Genomic DNA, 16,192 nt, shown 5'->3' with positions numbered 1-16,192 from the left:
TTATAAATCAAAGGTCGTCGTTCCCGGGCCAGCCTAAGTATGACATCTCTATCTCGATAGTTCATCAAGCGAGCAATAATAGGGCGCGGAGGAGTCCCAGGCAGAGGCTGAGGTCCCAGGGACCTATGAGCCCCCTCAACCAGCTCAGCCGAGAAAGCTCACCAGGGAAAAGATCAGAAAGCATGCCCTCCACAAAGCCCTCCAACCCGGCCCATAGCAGTAGACTCCGGCAGGCCAATTATGCGAATGTTGTTGCGGCGCGACCGCGCCTCCAAATCCTCATTCTTGTTGTGAAATAACCTCTAAGACTCTCTCCATCTGCAGCAACTGTTGACGATCACCTTGCCGACCATCCTCCAGATCCGACGCCCGCGCCTCCAGCTGTTCAAACCTGGAGTCATGATCATCCACCCGAGCCCTGATGCGGTCAAGCTGCTCCGTCATGTGGTCAAGTTTAGCGTCTATGCCTGTAAGGCTGTTTTTTTAGATCAAGAAACATCACCTTCACCGAGGCATCCGAGCTTCCAGCCTCCGAGTTCTCACCGCCAAGCAGAGAGGAGGAGGAGCCCCCTCTCTTCTTTCCACCATCAAAGGTGAGTCTGGACTGTTATTGCTCGGCCTTGCCCATTCTTCGTCTACGTCAGCCACCAATAATCCACCACCAACAGAGCGACGAAGCAGCAGTCCGAGGTGCCCACGCCACCAAATGCCGCAGCTGAGGGACCAGAGGGCCCATCTGCACTCTCCAGACAAAACCAGCAAAAACGAGGCACCAAATCGCCACACCAACGCTTACGAAGCACCAATTAAGAGTCCAAACGTGGTGCAGGCCCCCCGGCAAGGGCGTATACCTAAGCCCAAATGTAGTGTCAGAAAGGGAGAGTGAAAATCCAGGGCAGGCCAGACCCACCCTCCACGAGACCGCCCACCCCTTCCACGGGCGTATCTACCTCGTGAGCAATCAGGAACAAAGCGCACTGCACATCTGGAGTAAATTGGCGGTCCCTCCTCACCTCCTCCTCCTCCGGCCTGACCTAGCCGGCGACTAACTCCAAAAAGCTCCAGAAATCTAGAGGCCAAAACTGTTCCCAGGGGCCCACAGCATGTCCACTAGTCTGCCCGGGGTGCCCAGAACACCCCAGACTACCATCAACTATCACCAGATAGCCGCCAGCAATCCGAGCACTCCAGCAGCACGGGGCTGGCCCAGGACCGCCGCCCGATGTACTCCAGGCAGCTGGCCCCGCAGAAAACTTGGCCCCAGCTACCGCCAGCCGCCTGACCGGCACTCCAGCTCCAGGACCGCTCCCCCGCCACTGCCGCCGATAAAGCACAACCAGAAGGAAGGCAGTCCCCCTCTTTGCCACTCTGCACCATCAGCAAACACCACGACCGCCGGACCCCCCAGGAGGCGCCCGAACCAAAAATAAGGGCGCCTGCCAGCAGGCCGTGCCACTTCACGCGGCCGCGCTTCTCCAGGTGGGAAAAAAGCTCCTCCAGCCTCCCGCCCCGGGCCCGCCACCAGCACTGATGTCCTCACCTGGGCGAAAGAACCCCAGCAGCGCCACACTAGCGCTCGATCTGCTCCTCTGCCAGGAGAAATGTTGAAATTAGGCCCTAAGCCTGGCAGAGCCTCACATAGTGATGGCCATCTTGCCGGCAGGCCAGACCACGCCCCGTGTTTTAAGGGTTGAATTTAAGTCATGCACAACAAAATATTGCATAAAAAGTTTCAGTATTTTTTTGGCATCTATGCACGTTTGTATCTTTACTTTGTGATCAGGAAAGAAAGATGTAAATCTAACACCAGGTTACAGTGACCACAAAATAAAACAAATGATCGTGCAAGGACAATTGGTGACTATCACTGTGCTTTTGTGAGGGCCAAAAGTATTCAGTCAACACACACTTTCTGTACAAAAAAAGGCACAGATAAGCAAATAAAATGTCATTCTGTCTTCAAGGTAAATACATCCCCAAAAAATACTGGTACAAGGCACATGTTATTTCACATCAGCAGTCTAACAAAAGGGCTGCATGATGCCTCGTTACTAAAACTTAATGGATGCGGGCGTGGCCACAGTGGCCAATATGGTGGGTACGAGTTTATATTGCTCCTCAGGCTCCCCTAATACCTGTGCCCATCCTGCCAGATGGCACCTTATTTCTCCTACCCTTCCCCCCTACCATGTGTAGGGGCTGCGGGGGCCCCTGCAGACAGGTGGCTGTGAGCATGCTGCGGCTCACTGAAGAGCGTCCCTTTACAAAGATGACGGCCCATGTGTTCACTGCACCGGCCATGGTGTGGCTGTGACCGCAGTCCTAGCGACCTGTGCTGTGGAGGGGCTGCGGACGTGTTCTTGAGTTCAGAGGTGGGTGTGCCCTCATGACTGCAGAGCAGAGGGTCATCACTCGCAGGACTGCTGTAATCCCAATGTAGGGTGTGACCGGGCATCCTGAGTTATGATGAATCTGCTCCACACTGAGGATTGCTGTTGGGGCAACAGGGGCACAAAGTTTGGCCTTTCCTCTTCAGAGGACACCGGTGGAGGTGGTTGGGGATTGGCGGGCTTTCCTCCAACACTTTTTGTCCCCTCTTCCCCGTTTCATTCCCCTCCTATGGCCCGCTGGACTTAGGGCTGACGGAGGCTACTGTGGCTCATTGCTCTCTGTGCCTGGATCCAATGGTTGGGACTGCCTCAAACTGTTCATCCCGGGGCTATAGCACCTCCCTGCTCTCCCCGCCAGAACTGCTGGTGTGGGGGGCTTGCTAGGTGGACGTGAGGGCTGAACCTTTTCTGGACTTTGCAGTGGATGCCAGTGTTGCTGTGCCACCCCCTGGACACCACCTACTTGGTTTTCCCCACTGGCCGTCACACTAGTGTCTCTCTGGGTCCCACTTAATATGTGGGGGCTTGTGCAGGTGGTGCTGCTAAGGCCTTAAGACTCCTGTCTGGCGGCGAGCTGTGGGTTCTTCTTGTTTTTCACATGGCTGGCTGTCTGATGCCCTCCAGTGCTTGCCACTGCCCTGGCTGCTCATGCTACCTTTTGAGGTAAGTGGGCCACAGATGGCGGAGTGAAGTCCATTCTCCTTTATCTAGGGGTGCGTGGCGGAGATGGGTCGTGATAAGTGTTGTAGGAAACGTGAAATATGAATATAAAAACTTAGCCTAACAACAGGCACTGGCGGAAAGCACCACACAGCTATACATAGTGAAAGAACATTGCAGGCCCAAATCTAATACTGAACCAGAATAAGGTGAAGAGTTCACTTGAGGACATAATGGAATAAGTAACTTGAAAGGGTTGCAGGCCATCTTGTGTTTAGTAAGCATGAAGTAATTTACGATCCTAACACACAGATTCACTGGCACTTACTTTGTGTTTTAAAATAGATTGCAACTTGATTAGACAATGGGTGCTGGAATTCTAATCTGTTCAGAATATATGGAGTTCTTAGGTTCACAGTGATAAAGCATGCAAGCTATTAAAATTGTGTTTACTGCAAATATGCATGCATTCAAGAGCTAAGAATGGGTAAATTGCCAAGAATTGTTAAAGTTGCAATGAAGAATGTGTCAGGGATTAGGTCAGAGTTTGGGGTTAGGGAGGTTACAGGTGTTCTAGTGTTTTCCTGTTTTCAGTCTGTAACTGAAAAGTCAATTATTATTTGCTGTTCTGCAATAAAGGATATGTAGTAAATTAGGTTAAAGGTTAGGGTCGTAGGGTCACAGGTGGCATGATGTTTTTCCACAACTAATGAATAACTATGTGGTAATTCATTGTTTGACGTTCTGTAATAAAGCATTGTGTGGGTTTGTATATAAGAAGCTGTCTGTGCAACAGCAGGTTGAGACCAGCTGTCTGCCTGTGTGTGGACTTGCCTCTCTCTCTGTAGGAACAGTAAAGAGCTGTGTTTACATTGCCAAAGAGGAGTCTGTCTTTTTTCCATTTTCTAAGTTTTTGAATTGTCCTGTAACATAAGGCAACCCCCTTCCCCAGCCCTGGCCCAGATGAAGTTTGACCAGTTCACTATCTCGGCGTCTGGGGCTGCTAGTGGGGCCCAGGGACTGCCCCCTGCACACTCTGACCTCTCCATTATCCTTCAGGCAGTCCAGGACTCCAGAGAGGCAGTTGAGACTAAGGGGGGGTGAGGTGCGAGTCAATGTTTTGTTATTGCGACAGGATCTTCGAAATGTTGTCGGCCGTGTGACAGAGGCAGAGACCAGGGAGTCTGTGGTGGAGGATGAGGTGGCCACCCTTAAACTCCAGGTCTCTAAACTGCTTTCGATGACGGTGATGCTTGAAGACCGGGCTGACGACGCTGAAAACCGCTCATGATGAAACAGTGTCTGGTTTGTGGGATTCCCAAAGGAGCACGGAGACCTCTGATGTGGAGCAGTTCCTGAAAAAATGTCTATGGGCTGGGGTCTCGGACAAAAGGCTCTCACCTTGGTTCGTCGTGGAGAGGACACATAGGTCCATGGCCCACTGGCCCCCTTCTGGGGCTGCAGCCCACCCACTCCTATAGCACACATTCTGAAGCATTGCAGTAGGGATGCCATTCTCAGGGAGGCACAGTTGCACTCTGACCTTTGCTTTCAGGACCAGAGGATTATGATCTTCCCTGATTATTCCCTGAATCCAGCAGCGCTTGCGTTTTCTCAGGAGGTCAAGCAGAAACTCTGGGCCTTCATTTTGGAATACATGCTCCTCTTCCTGGCGAGGCTCAAGATGATTTTCAATTTGAACATGTATTTCTTCGATACCCCAGAACAAGCCTGGGAATCGGCGAGCGGGAGGAGAGAAGCTTTGACGACCCTACGGATCGGTGGGATCCTTGGTGGGGAGTGCACTCCATGTCTCCATGTCCCAAATCCGTTTCCTGGAATGACAGGTGCTGTGGAGGCCCTCCACTGCGCTAGACCGTCGGCTAGTGCAGCCCTGCCTGCATCAGATTTTGCTGGAGAGAGTGCGGCAGTGCTGGAGGGCTCCACACAGATGGTCTACAAACATGGTGATAAGTCAGGTTGACTGCTCTACTGGCTGGCCATCAGGGAAGTTATCTCCAAGTTGGTGCCCTCGATTAGGGACCCTGAGGGACACCTGTGAGAACAGGCCCTTGAATTCTTAGTGGCTTATTGTGGTTTGCTAAATGCGAGTAAACTCTGAGCCTCCTGTGAATTGGCTCACCTGGTGCTGCAGGATATCCCACTGCCTTTGATCCTCTTGTTGACCTTGACCAGCTGGTTACAGTGGAGGAGATTGGGGAAGCACTCTCTGAGCTATCTCCAGGGAAAACTTCTAGCCTTGATGGGTTTCCAGTTGAGTACTATTGGCGGTTCTGCAGCCTTTTGCTTCCTCACATGCTTGCAATGGAGAATGAGGTGGTGAACTGCGGGGCATTCCCTGCGGGATGGAATGAGACCATGATTGTGCTGATTACTAAACCGTACCTACCGCTCAACAGGTGTTCTTCATACCAGTCTATCTTTATCATTATTGCGGAAGTGAAGTGTTTGCTAAGGTCTTAGCCATTCGACTGTGTCACACTTTGTCCTACCTGGTCCATCCGTATCAATGTGGCTTTATGCTGGCCTGTGGCATCTGCCACTGTATCTGTAAGGTCCTGGTGGCCCCATCACCTTCACCATCCCTCAGCTTTATTTTTAGTGGATTTCGAGAAGGCCTTCAATATTGTAGAATTGTCCTTCCTGAAAACAGTGCTTGAATGGGCTGGATCTTTTATTTGATTGCCCTGCTGGTTGGGTTCAGGTCAACGACGTTTTGTTATCTCCCTTCATTACTCGGCGGGGCACCTGTCAGGGGTGGCCCATGTTTTCTCTTTTGTTCACCTTGGCCCCTTGCACACCTTTTTCACTCTGGTGTCCATATTCAGTGAGTGGTCTTGGGACGGTGGCCCAGTAGAACATATTGCATTATAGATGGATGATCTTTTGGTGTTCCATGCGAACCTTCAGGCCTGCAATGCCTGGAAATCCAGCAGATTTACAGGGAGGCATCTGGCCTCGGAACCCAGGAGGCGAAATCCATTTTGGACCCCATCGCCGGCGATTAAAGTACTTGCTTGCGGCAGTCTGTGATTCCTGTATGTCATCTGTCCTTTAAATACGTCGACATTCATGTCTTGCGTCTTCCAGTCTGGAGTCTTAATTTGACTCCAGTGGTTAGTATAAGGACGCGGGACCTGGGGTGGCCTACCGTTGTATGTCCTAGAGGAAAGTGGCCCTTTTTAAAATGATGGTTCTACCCCAGTTTTTGTATGTCATCTCGAACTTTCCTTATCGAATTCCCCAGTGTTGGTTCCAGTCCCTTACCTTGATCATCCATACTTTCCTCTGGGCCAGTTGTCACCTCCCAAGTAGCCTTTGTTAGCTGCTGCATTCCCCCTTTCTTGGTGAGATGGGCAAGGCAGATCTTTACTGCTATTACCTGGCCTCACAGCTGGTCGTGATTAATGACTTGTTCTCTGGAGGGGGTGGAGTGACCAGACTTACTGAGTGGAGTAAGGCTCACTTGGCCTAGACAGACTACTGGGCCTGCTCTATGGGGCCCCGATTCCATGTTATCTCCCTGACTGCTCTTGGGTGACGCTGCTGTGCTGGAGGGCCGCGCTTCATTTTGTGGGTTGAAACCGTCTGTTTACTGGGTTGACCCCCCGGTGGCAGGGGAGATGGGTACACCATGGTATGAAGTTGGAGAGCTTTGTGCAGTGGAATAGGATTGGAATCACTCACTTCAGGGACGTCTGGGCGGGCACACACATGCAGTGTTCCAGGAGCTGCAGGAACATTATCATCTTTTCGCCACCCAATTCCACAAGTACCTGCAGCTGTGTAATGCTCTGCTAGCCAATGTTCTCCAGGACATGCAGCTCCCAGGCTTTAGTACCCCTCAAAGCCTACTACTGATGTGGAGGTTGCCAACTGGGGCTATCTCTGTGATTTACTTCTCTTTGATTGTCAGTGCCCGGGTGACTTCTCCATACTGCATCAGCTGTGGGAGCCCTGGGTGGGAGACCTTAAGGATGCGAATTGGTGCGAGGCTCGAATGGCGCCCCAGGAACTGGCTGTTTCCACAGGTCCCCGTCTAGTTCAGCTTAACTACTTGCATGTGACCTGCGTATGACTCTCCTGCGGCTCCACAGAGTGGGTAGGACTCTGCAAGCCCGTTTTGCTAGATGTTCCTGGCTGGCCACATACTTCTTTCATGTAGAATGGTCCTGCCCGGTTATCGTTCCCTTCAGGGAGGGGATTGGGAGGGAGATTTCAGTCATCCTGGGCCACTACCTCAGTCTTACCCCCAGGGTGGCACTGTTGGGATCATTGGAGGATGTGGGAAGCCCTGGGATGGAACACATTTTCATTGGGGTGGTGACCTTGGCGGCTAAGCAAGTTGATGCCCATAAATGGAGATCGCCAACACCTTCTATGCTTGTGGAATGGTGGCGGGGTGTTGATTGGTGTGCACAACAGGAGCGGCCTTTCTGTGAGGCCCGGGGCTGTCCTCGTAAACATGAGAAAGTCTGGGGAGGGTGGTGGGCTTGTCACGGGCTGGATGCTGTCATTGGCTGATTGTCGCTGTTCGTGTGTTTTTCTGGCTATTGACTGTATTTTTTAACCTTTTTTTATGAGTTGTGGAAAATCAATAAAAAATTGGTTAACAAAAACTTAATGAGTGCACAGGTGGGACAATGTAACAATCAATGCAATGTGAAATCCTTAATGGACATACTATGCAAGCAATGGCAGACTATGAAAAACACAACAATGCTAATGGCCAAAAGATACTGATGTATAGCACATTGTCCCTATACTTCTTATTGGGCTTTTTTGAAGAATTGGTTACGGGAGGTACTTAGACTGCTAAACCTGCTTGTAGCAGAGGTAAGCATTGGTTCCCGTACTAAACTTTTGCCATTGATTCGTATTGAATGCTGCAACCTTATTATGCAAGCATTATTATAGTTGTTTTTCTTCCCCATTATTATTTTTATGAACTATATCAATTCATATGTTAATGGTCTGTAGTGCAGTGTAATTGAGCATCACGTCGTCCAAGGAGGAGGCACTTTTATGCCCCCAGAACCACTCTGTGTCATCTTGCAGCCCCTCTCACCTAGGATCGATGGCACTGGTGCGCTGGGGACACACCAACACCATTATCCTGCGGAACAACCACTGTCTTGTAGTTTGTCGGGGAGGCATTCTACCACCCCAGGCATCTATCGGTACGCCAAAATTACCATGTCAAAGGTTCCAGCGGTGTCTCTACCCAGTGGATTCCAGTGGATTCCAGCAGGAGGATCGCAACTGGCCACAAACACAGAACAGGAATCCTCGACTACACCGCCAGGGATTTGTTCTCTAGGAGGACCCTCCTGGTTTAGGGACCACCCCCCAAGGGCAATTTGTTAATTGTCTGTTTTCTCTTCCTGGAGGGTGGGGGCGTTTACTTAACCCTCAGCAAAGAATTTCAGCGCAAGAATCACAGTCTCCTAGTAGGAATCCTCTACTAGGCCACGAAGGATTGTTTTGTCGGCATGATTGGATATTTTCTCATGAACATGGCCTTGCGGCACAGCACTTGTGCTATTCCTTCACAAGCGCATCTTGTGCCTTTGTGAGACGCTGGGAGTGAAGCACGATCCAGAGTGCATACAGATGCCGCTTACAGCACTGCAAGGATTCTCACCTGGCAAAGGTATCTCCCTAATAGATTCCAGTCTGTAATATCTCCGAGCACCAGAGATGCTTGATGTAAAGTCAGCATTGCTAAAGTTTTGCTTAGTGACTGTTACCAGCTCCTTGTGGACGATGTGTTTCCTGGGATAATTGTGTGTTAAACAATTTTGAATGACATGGTTTTGAGTGAGCATGGGGATACTCTGGCATCTCTTTATAGGGCACACTAGTGGACTTCTACCTTACTTGGAGAGTTGAAAAATATTTGGCACCTTGATTACTCATTCCCTCGAGTGTTAGTATGTGACATTATGCAGCTTCACATCAGATCCATCATGCCCCGGATGTCACGTCAAGCCACATATATCTCCACCATTTCTGTACACTGATGTCAGTTCCTTTCTTTCCGCGCCTTCTGTTGGGAATAATGTGCTCCATCAAATCCTGTCAGCTGGACAAAATTCCTTTCCCTCTAATGTTCACAGTGTACAAGGGACATGTCCCCAACAAAAACGACAAGGACTTAACCATGTAGGGACTGTCCTTTCCTTGTGATGGTGATCCCAGCTCCGATATCGGTCTGTGGTGGCTTGGTTCCAAGCATGACTCTGCGTCATTTGACTGCAATGCTAAGAGAACCAAAGGCCATCTGCAACCCCAATGCTGAACTTGCTTTTGCAGAACTCTGAAGAAAGTCGAAGAAGTCCTCGTCGAGGGCACAGATGCGCTCTTGCTCCCAAGGCCGACCTCGCAAACAGTTGTCATTGCAGTGACAAAACTCAGGTAGGTCCAAGAAATCCAAAAAACACAAGTAATCCAAACACAGCTCTTCTCCGTCCCACCATTTGGAGTTGTGCAGCTCCATGGGTTCCAATACCGACTTTGCTCCTGATGAATCAGACTTCCCCAGGCCCTGGATGATGTCACAAGAGCTCCATGAGCTCAGAATGGCCATGGACCAGATCCCTCTGTAGTGCCTTTATGTCCTAAGGATCTGAGGTGACCTTAAGACACAATACCACAAGTGAATTTATACCCAGCGCTGACCTGAGACTGGCTCTATCCTCGTGCTCAGCTCTGCTTACACCGGGGCAATGACCGATGCCTTAGTCAGTGTCGCAGTTAACGTTACCAGTCAAAACCTTAGTACTGGCACCGATGCTGGAAGTGGAGCCAATAATTTTGTTGGATTCTTATACTTATTTTAAGTGTCCCACCACCTTCACGAGGTAGCAAACAACACATCTTTACTTCCATTCATATCCTGAAACATCCTAACAATTTGATGACGATAATGCTGATGTTGACAATTGTGTTAAGGAGAGAATCCTTTTCATGATTTACAAAATGCCAGTGGCCTGAATACTTCACTAGACATTGGTCTTTCCTCCCCTAATCCTGCCATGGCAATGGAGGAACCTGCCTTCTTCCCAACAAGATTAGGAGAGCTGCAGAAGTATTGGACCTCATCTTACCCACAAGAGAGGTCAAAACAAATGCCACCCAGTCAGCAGCCAAGTTAGCATTGACGTAGGCAGTCTCTGGGGATCTGGATTTCCTCTTGCAGCATCCCGCTCTGGAAAGCCTGGTGGTGCAGAAACCCAAGATCAAAGCTAATCGAAATGCATTTCTTTCCACCCCATCTCATAGGGAGTTCAAATGCATGGAACATTCGCTAAAAGCACGGTGTCTGTCAGCCTTGCCCTTACGTCACTCAAAACCAGGTACTTGCATGCAGTGTAGGATAGAGTGTGGGACATCTTGTCAGCTATCCCAAAGGTCATTCAGCCAACTCTACAAATTCTCAGCCGAGACAGGCAGGATGCAGCAAAATATTAATTATGCTCAGGCTTGGGCACTATCAACTGTAGTGCGTATGCTCCACACTTGAGTTTGCTCCACTAGCTTTTCCAACAATGTTCAAAACGCATTAATGGAGATGCCCTTTGATGGTGCTAGGCTCTTTGGAATGAAGGTGAACTCCGCTCTGAAAGACTTTAGGAGAACAAAGCTACTACATTCTCTCGAGGCCTATCTGCCCGTTCATCAGTTCCTTTTGCAACTTTGCTGGTTTCCCCCACCAAAGCCACAAAGGGGCAGAGAAATTGGAACAACTGGCCTCACAACTCTTTGGAGGTAAAGGCAGGGGGGGTCAGGCGGACAATGTCCAAGTCCACAGGGACAACGATCTACTCCGACCCATTCACCCCCCTTATAATCTCCCCTTCCCGAGCTGCCATAAGACTGCTTTAAGGCACCCTCAGTGGTGCTCAATGGCCCAGTGGGATGCCCCATCACTTTCTACCTCCCCAGGTAGAGGAGCATCACATCAGACCAATGGGTGCTCCAGGCTGTGGAACATTGTTACTCCCTACCCTTCCTGTCACACACCCTGGATATGCCACCCACACTGAAACACCTCCCACTTGCCCATACTCCTAGGAAACGTTCAAGCTCTCTTAGTCAAGGAAGCCTTAGAGAGGGTGCCGGTATCAGGGATCGGGGCTGTCTCTATTCCTTTTATTTGCTGGTATCGAAAAAGAATGGAGGCCTTCACCCCTGCTCCCATCTTCGATCTTCACCCTCTAAAATGTTTCCTTTTTAAGAACACGTTCACAAAGCTCGCGCTGGCCCAAGTTCTTACAGCTCTGAACCCAGGAGACTGGATAGTGGCATTAGATTTGCAGGACACCTATTTCCTCAGCCCTTCCCTGCAGTCCCACAAGTCTTACCTGCGGTTTCAGGTAGGCCACAAGCACTTTCAGTTCTCCATGCTGCACTTTGGCTGTACAGATACACCTTGGTTGTTCACGAAAGTGATGGTCTTGGTCGCAAGCCATCTGCTGAGGTTGGGAGTACCAGTTTTCCATGCCTTGATGACTGGCTACTGATGGCAAACTCACCACAGTCGTACACCACCTCCAGACGACGACGGCGGACCTGTTGACATTGTTGAACTTTTCCATCAATCTGCTGAAGTCACACCTGACTCATTTCCAATGGATCCCCTTCATTGGAAACTCCTGACAAGTTGCTGTTTGGAGCTTCTCCTCCTCCTAAACGAGTCCAGGACATTTGGGCTATGATCCTGATCTTTCAATTCTTGACTTGGATTTCAATAAGAAAGGCTCTAAGGCTCCTTGGCCTTTTGAGCTCCTGCAGCCTGTTTGTAGACCTCGCCAGGTGTCACATTCTAGCCCTGCAGTGGGATCCGAAGTCTCATTACTCATAGCACTAAGGGAACATCTCAGATTCCATCCAGGTGTTGGAGGAGACTGCAAGAGACCTGCAATGATGGCTGCTTGACTGCAGCTGGACTGGCACCAGACCCCTCTCCCTACCCCTACACCACTCAGAGTTGCCAGTTGTGACAGATGCATCATTGTTGGATTGGGGCAGTCATCTGGCAGAGGTGGAGTTTAGAGGACTTTCATATCCGGCGGAGACACACCTCCACATCAACTTGCTGCAATTAAGAGCGATTTGCCTGGCATTGAAGGCATTCCTCCTGACCATCAAGGGGAAATGGGTAGAGATTCTCACAGACATTGTAAATGCCACATACTGCAACAAACAGGGAGGCATGTGAAATTGGGCTTTGCTATATTGCTAATCAAAATGCGCCTTTTCAGGAAGCAGAAGAATCAATTTTTGAGATTGTGTAAAATCACAAAATCGTTGAAGGCTTTTCACAGCTTTGGAAACTCTTCTAGTCTAAGTCAGTGAGATTTGCTGAATGGTGAACGTTAGAACATTTGATGCAATATTTAACTCTTGTGTTACTGGCTTCCTCCCAACTAAATTTGTAATAGTACATTCATCTTATGTTTACCACAAATTGACTTTCTTTGCAATATGATGCCTATTTTCCTAGTGTTTCCTTAAACACGTGACGTGTATTTTTCAGCAGCTCCCCTTAGTAAAAGTTTGATTTGAGAGAAACGAGCTGTATGGGGAGAAATTACCGGTGGACGCACCACCAGCCACCGCAGCAGTGGTCTCTCTGTGGCATAAGTTGAATAGAGAAGTAGGCTGGGGAAAAGGACTCCCTCCCTGGATGCCCTTATGAGTAGGGATGAGGCTGCGTGCAGTGACAGAATGAATGGGCTTCAAGCAGTGGGATATGATTGGCCTCACCATTGGTAGGGATGAGGCTGTGTTTGGTGACGGAACTAATAGGCCTCAGGAAGCGGGATATGCTTGGCTTCTCCACATTACAGTACGTATTGGATGCAAATGAGATGGTGGCATTCAAGCACCTACGAGCAGAATATGCAATGCCCACCACACAGATTTTTAAGTATTTGCAACTGTGGTCCGTATTACAGGTGAGAATACCGTGAGGGAAAGAAACGATGAAGGTTTCCCCATTGGGATCCCGACTCCTGGATGGCCATATGACGTTGAGAGCTAACTCCCTCGCGCATGTGACGCTGATGAGGAACACACAGGGTGAACTGTCCAGAATACGGGCCCATTGCAGGGTGACTTGGCAGGACTGACTGACGAGGACTGGAGGGAAGCTCTACAGTTCCCCAAGCTGCCCGACTTCTGGACCGGGGTTACGCACACCCTCACAGAGGCCACGAGAATCACACTTGACCTTGAGGACATCCTTGCATTGGAGGATGGTTGGGTGGATTAAAATGCAACAAATTATACCAAAAAACTGATGAACCTGAGATATTCTGTAGCGAAAAGGAAAATTGCCCACAAATGGGGTAGGGCCTTTAGCCCATGTTTGCAAGACTGGAGGATTGGCATGGAAACGTGCAGAATAAGTGAGAAGTTTGTATATCAGGGGAGGGAAAGCCCCCACAAGTATGATAAGAGATGGTGGGGGAGAGCGCAGAGCCGCAAGCAAACTGATAATGGGGAGTGTAGATCGTCACCTAATGCCTCGATGTTCCCTTGCTGGGCAATTGAACCCAGTCCCACACACTGATAATTGACATGCGAACCCGAGACACTGATACACTGAAGTCAATTGCTGTTATCGCTCAGGGGGTGGGTGAGGGGTATTGCTTTGTCTACTGTGGTTGCTCAGAATGTTATTTGTGACTGTCTGAATGTTACTATTTACAAAAAACAATAAATGTATCTAAAAAAAGATACGTTTTTTAAAAAAAGGTTGGTTTGAATTTTTTAAGAAACCTTATCCTCTCTGTCCTCACTTCTGTACCGAGGTCTCCTCCCTCTATTTTAGCAAATGTCAGCAATACACTTCCACTGTCTGAGAGTAAACCCGCATCTCTGCCTTGTGCACAAAGCCAGGATAGAGGCATCCAACACAGATCTCACAGACCTCCATTACTCAGACTCACTCATACACACAGTTCATATAGCATGCAGACCTCGTAGACAAACATTCACAGCATACACTTGGTATATTAGTGCTAATTTCCGTTCGTATCTGCAGTTGCTCTGCTGTGCTGCAGAAACAGCCTAGAATAGGATTAGATGAATGGAGTTCCAAACTGTGTTGGTAAGATGCTCTAAGCCAGTGCAAAATATCTCATTGTTAGTGACTACAACATCCTTTTAGCAAAGTGATGTTCGAAGTATTAAATAACATTTTTCTTAATGAAAGAATCTGCATCATCATCTCTTTTGCAGTGTTGAGACCTTGTACAATGCTTGGGATAATCCAGACTGTGTTTAAAAGGCTTCCCTAGTTTTGTCTCGCGCCAGGTTCTGTCCCTTATTTTTCTTAAATGATCTGCACACTCAGGCTTGCTTGTTTAAACAATCTGCCCTGTATCTAGAGCCCTACATAATGTTGTTTCTTTCTACAATGCCTCCCCCCGATTCAATGCTATCTCTGAAAGCTGTGTCCTGCTATATTTCTAAAACCCTGCATGAAACATAGACCTTGAATTATAACTTGTGATTGAGTCATCGCCTTTCTTTCTTCAGTGACCCTCTCCTTATTTTTCATCCTCTGTCTGTCTGCTGTAATCTCTGTTATTGTATTTCTGCAAATGCCTCACACCTCATTTCATAGATAGCAACCTCTTCTTTAAAACCCCCATCACTGCAACCTACCGGTAGTGCTTAATTTGAGCTGATGGCTGCCGGTGGTTTCCAGTTACATCGGAGAGAAAGAGAGGGAAAAACACACAAAGGGGAAAGAAAGAAGGAGAAAGAGAAAGATCGAAAAACTATCACAACGGTATAATGCAGGAACTTGCAAGAATGAGAGAAAAAGGAAGGACATGCCTGGTAGTCAATTAAAGAGGCACAAGGTTCATTCCATACTATGCAGCCTTGCTGTTCGGCAGCTGCAGCTCGTCCTTTGGGGCTGAGGCCACGCCCCCTCGCCTTCTGCCCCTCATGAAGAGTGCCTTTCATTTTCAGATCAGGCAGCCAGGAGCTAGAGATGCGCGATTTGCGCAGGTTCCTGGCTGCCTGAGCTGAATTTTGCTGGGCTGAAGACCTCTTCAGCTCAGCAAACGTGCCTCGAGACCCTCCTCCTCGCTGACAAGGGAAGCGTCACCCGTTGACTCTGACCTGAGCGCTTCAGGTTTAAGCCCTGAAGCACCCAGGGTGAGTGTCAATCAGTGACACCTTGTCACAGAGTGGAGTGGGGTCAGCTGTCTCACTTATCCCATCACACTCTTTGACGAGAGAGAGAGAGAGAGAGAGAGACTGACTGACTGACTGAGATTGACTGATCTTTGGGCACCGGCACTTATTCTCTTACAAATTAAGCAGCAACTAATAATACCTAATGTCTGCCAACCTATATATTAATCTTGCCAACCATTTGCATGAACCTACATAGCCCCCACTAATTATTACACATAAAACCTATTAATTTAATCTGGAATCTGGAGTAAATGTATGGAATGTTTTTTTCTTCTTCTTGAGAACATGTAGCTAAACCCAATAGCTGACAATAATCATTGGACAAAACACTAACCTTCGGTTCTGGAGTAGCCTGCTAATCTCTGTAGAGCACTTCAGCCATACGTGCCAACCCTCCCGATTCTGGCAGGAGACTACCGATTTCAGGGTTAGTCTCCTGCCTCTCGATTCCTGCATGCAAAAACCCGATTTGGAGTTTTGTAAAACTGCCAAAAATAAAGTTGATGCCTGTCACGCACGCTCCAATCTCCCCTTCCAACATTTACCTCCACATCAAAGGTTAACTCTTTGTCCTTAATTGTTGGAGGGGGTGATTAGACCATGTGACAGACTTCAACATTTTATTTTTGGCAGTTTTACATGGCGCAAACAAAAACAACTCTGCAATTCTGTTTTTGTTTTCGCTATGTTATTAAACTGCCAAATACGAAATGCTGATTGTCCCCATACAGATTGCGTCTGCTTCAATGTCAATAGTAAAAATAAGTTCTTCCGGCTTTTTTTTCAAATATCCCACTTGCCTTCTCTAAAATGTTCGCATGTATGCTTCAGTGCCCCTTCAGGGGTTTTATGCGCTATATAAATGCAATGGCAAGACAAAACAAAGGTCGCTGTGAACT

The 16,192-nt window shown here is 48.7% G+C and overlaps 1 protein-coding gene across 1 annotated transcript in view; it reads left to right on the top strand.

The window, feature by feature from the left end:
• IFT81 (intraflagellar transport 81) overlaps positions 1-16,192 on the top strand; it is a 616,811-nt gene that overhangs the window by 126,176 nt on the left and 474,443 nt on the right. The window lies entirely within an intron of this gene.

This window comes from Pleurodeles waltl, chromosome 11 (assembly GCF_031143425.1).
Source record: "Pleurodeles waltl isolate 20211129_DDA chromosome 11, aPleWal1.hap1.20221129, whole genome shotgun sequence".
Lineage (NCBI taxonomy): Eukaryota > Metazoa > Chordata > Amphibia > Caudata > Salamandridae > Pleurodeles > Pleurodeles waltl.
Note: the sequence above shows the minus strand (reverse complement) of the source record. Positions and strands in the feature narration are given on the sequence as shown.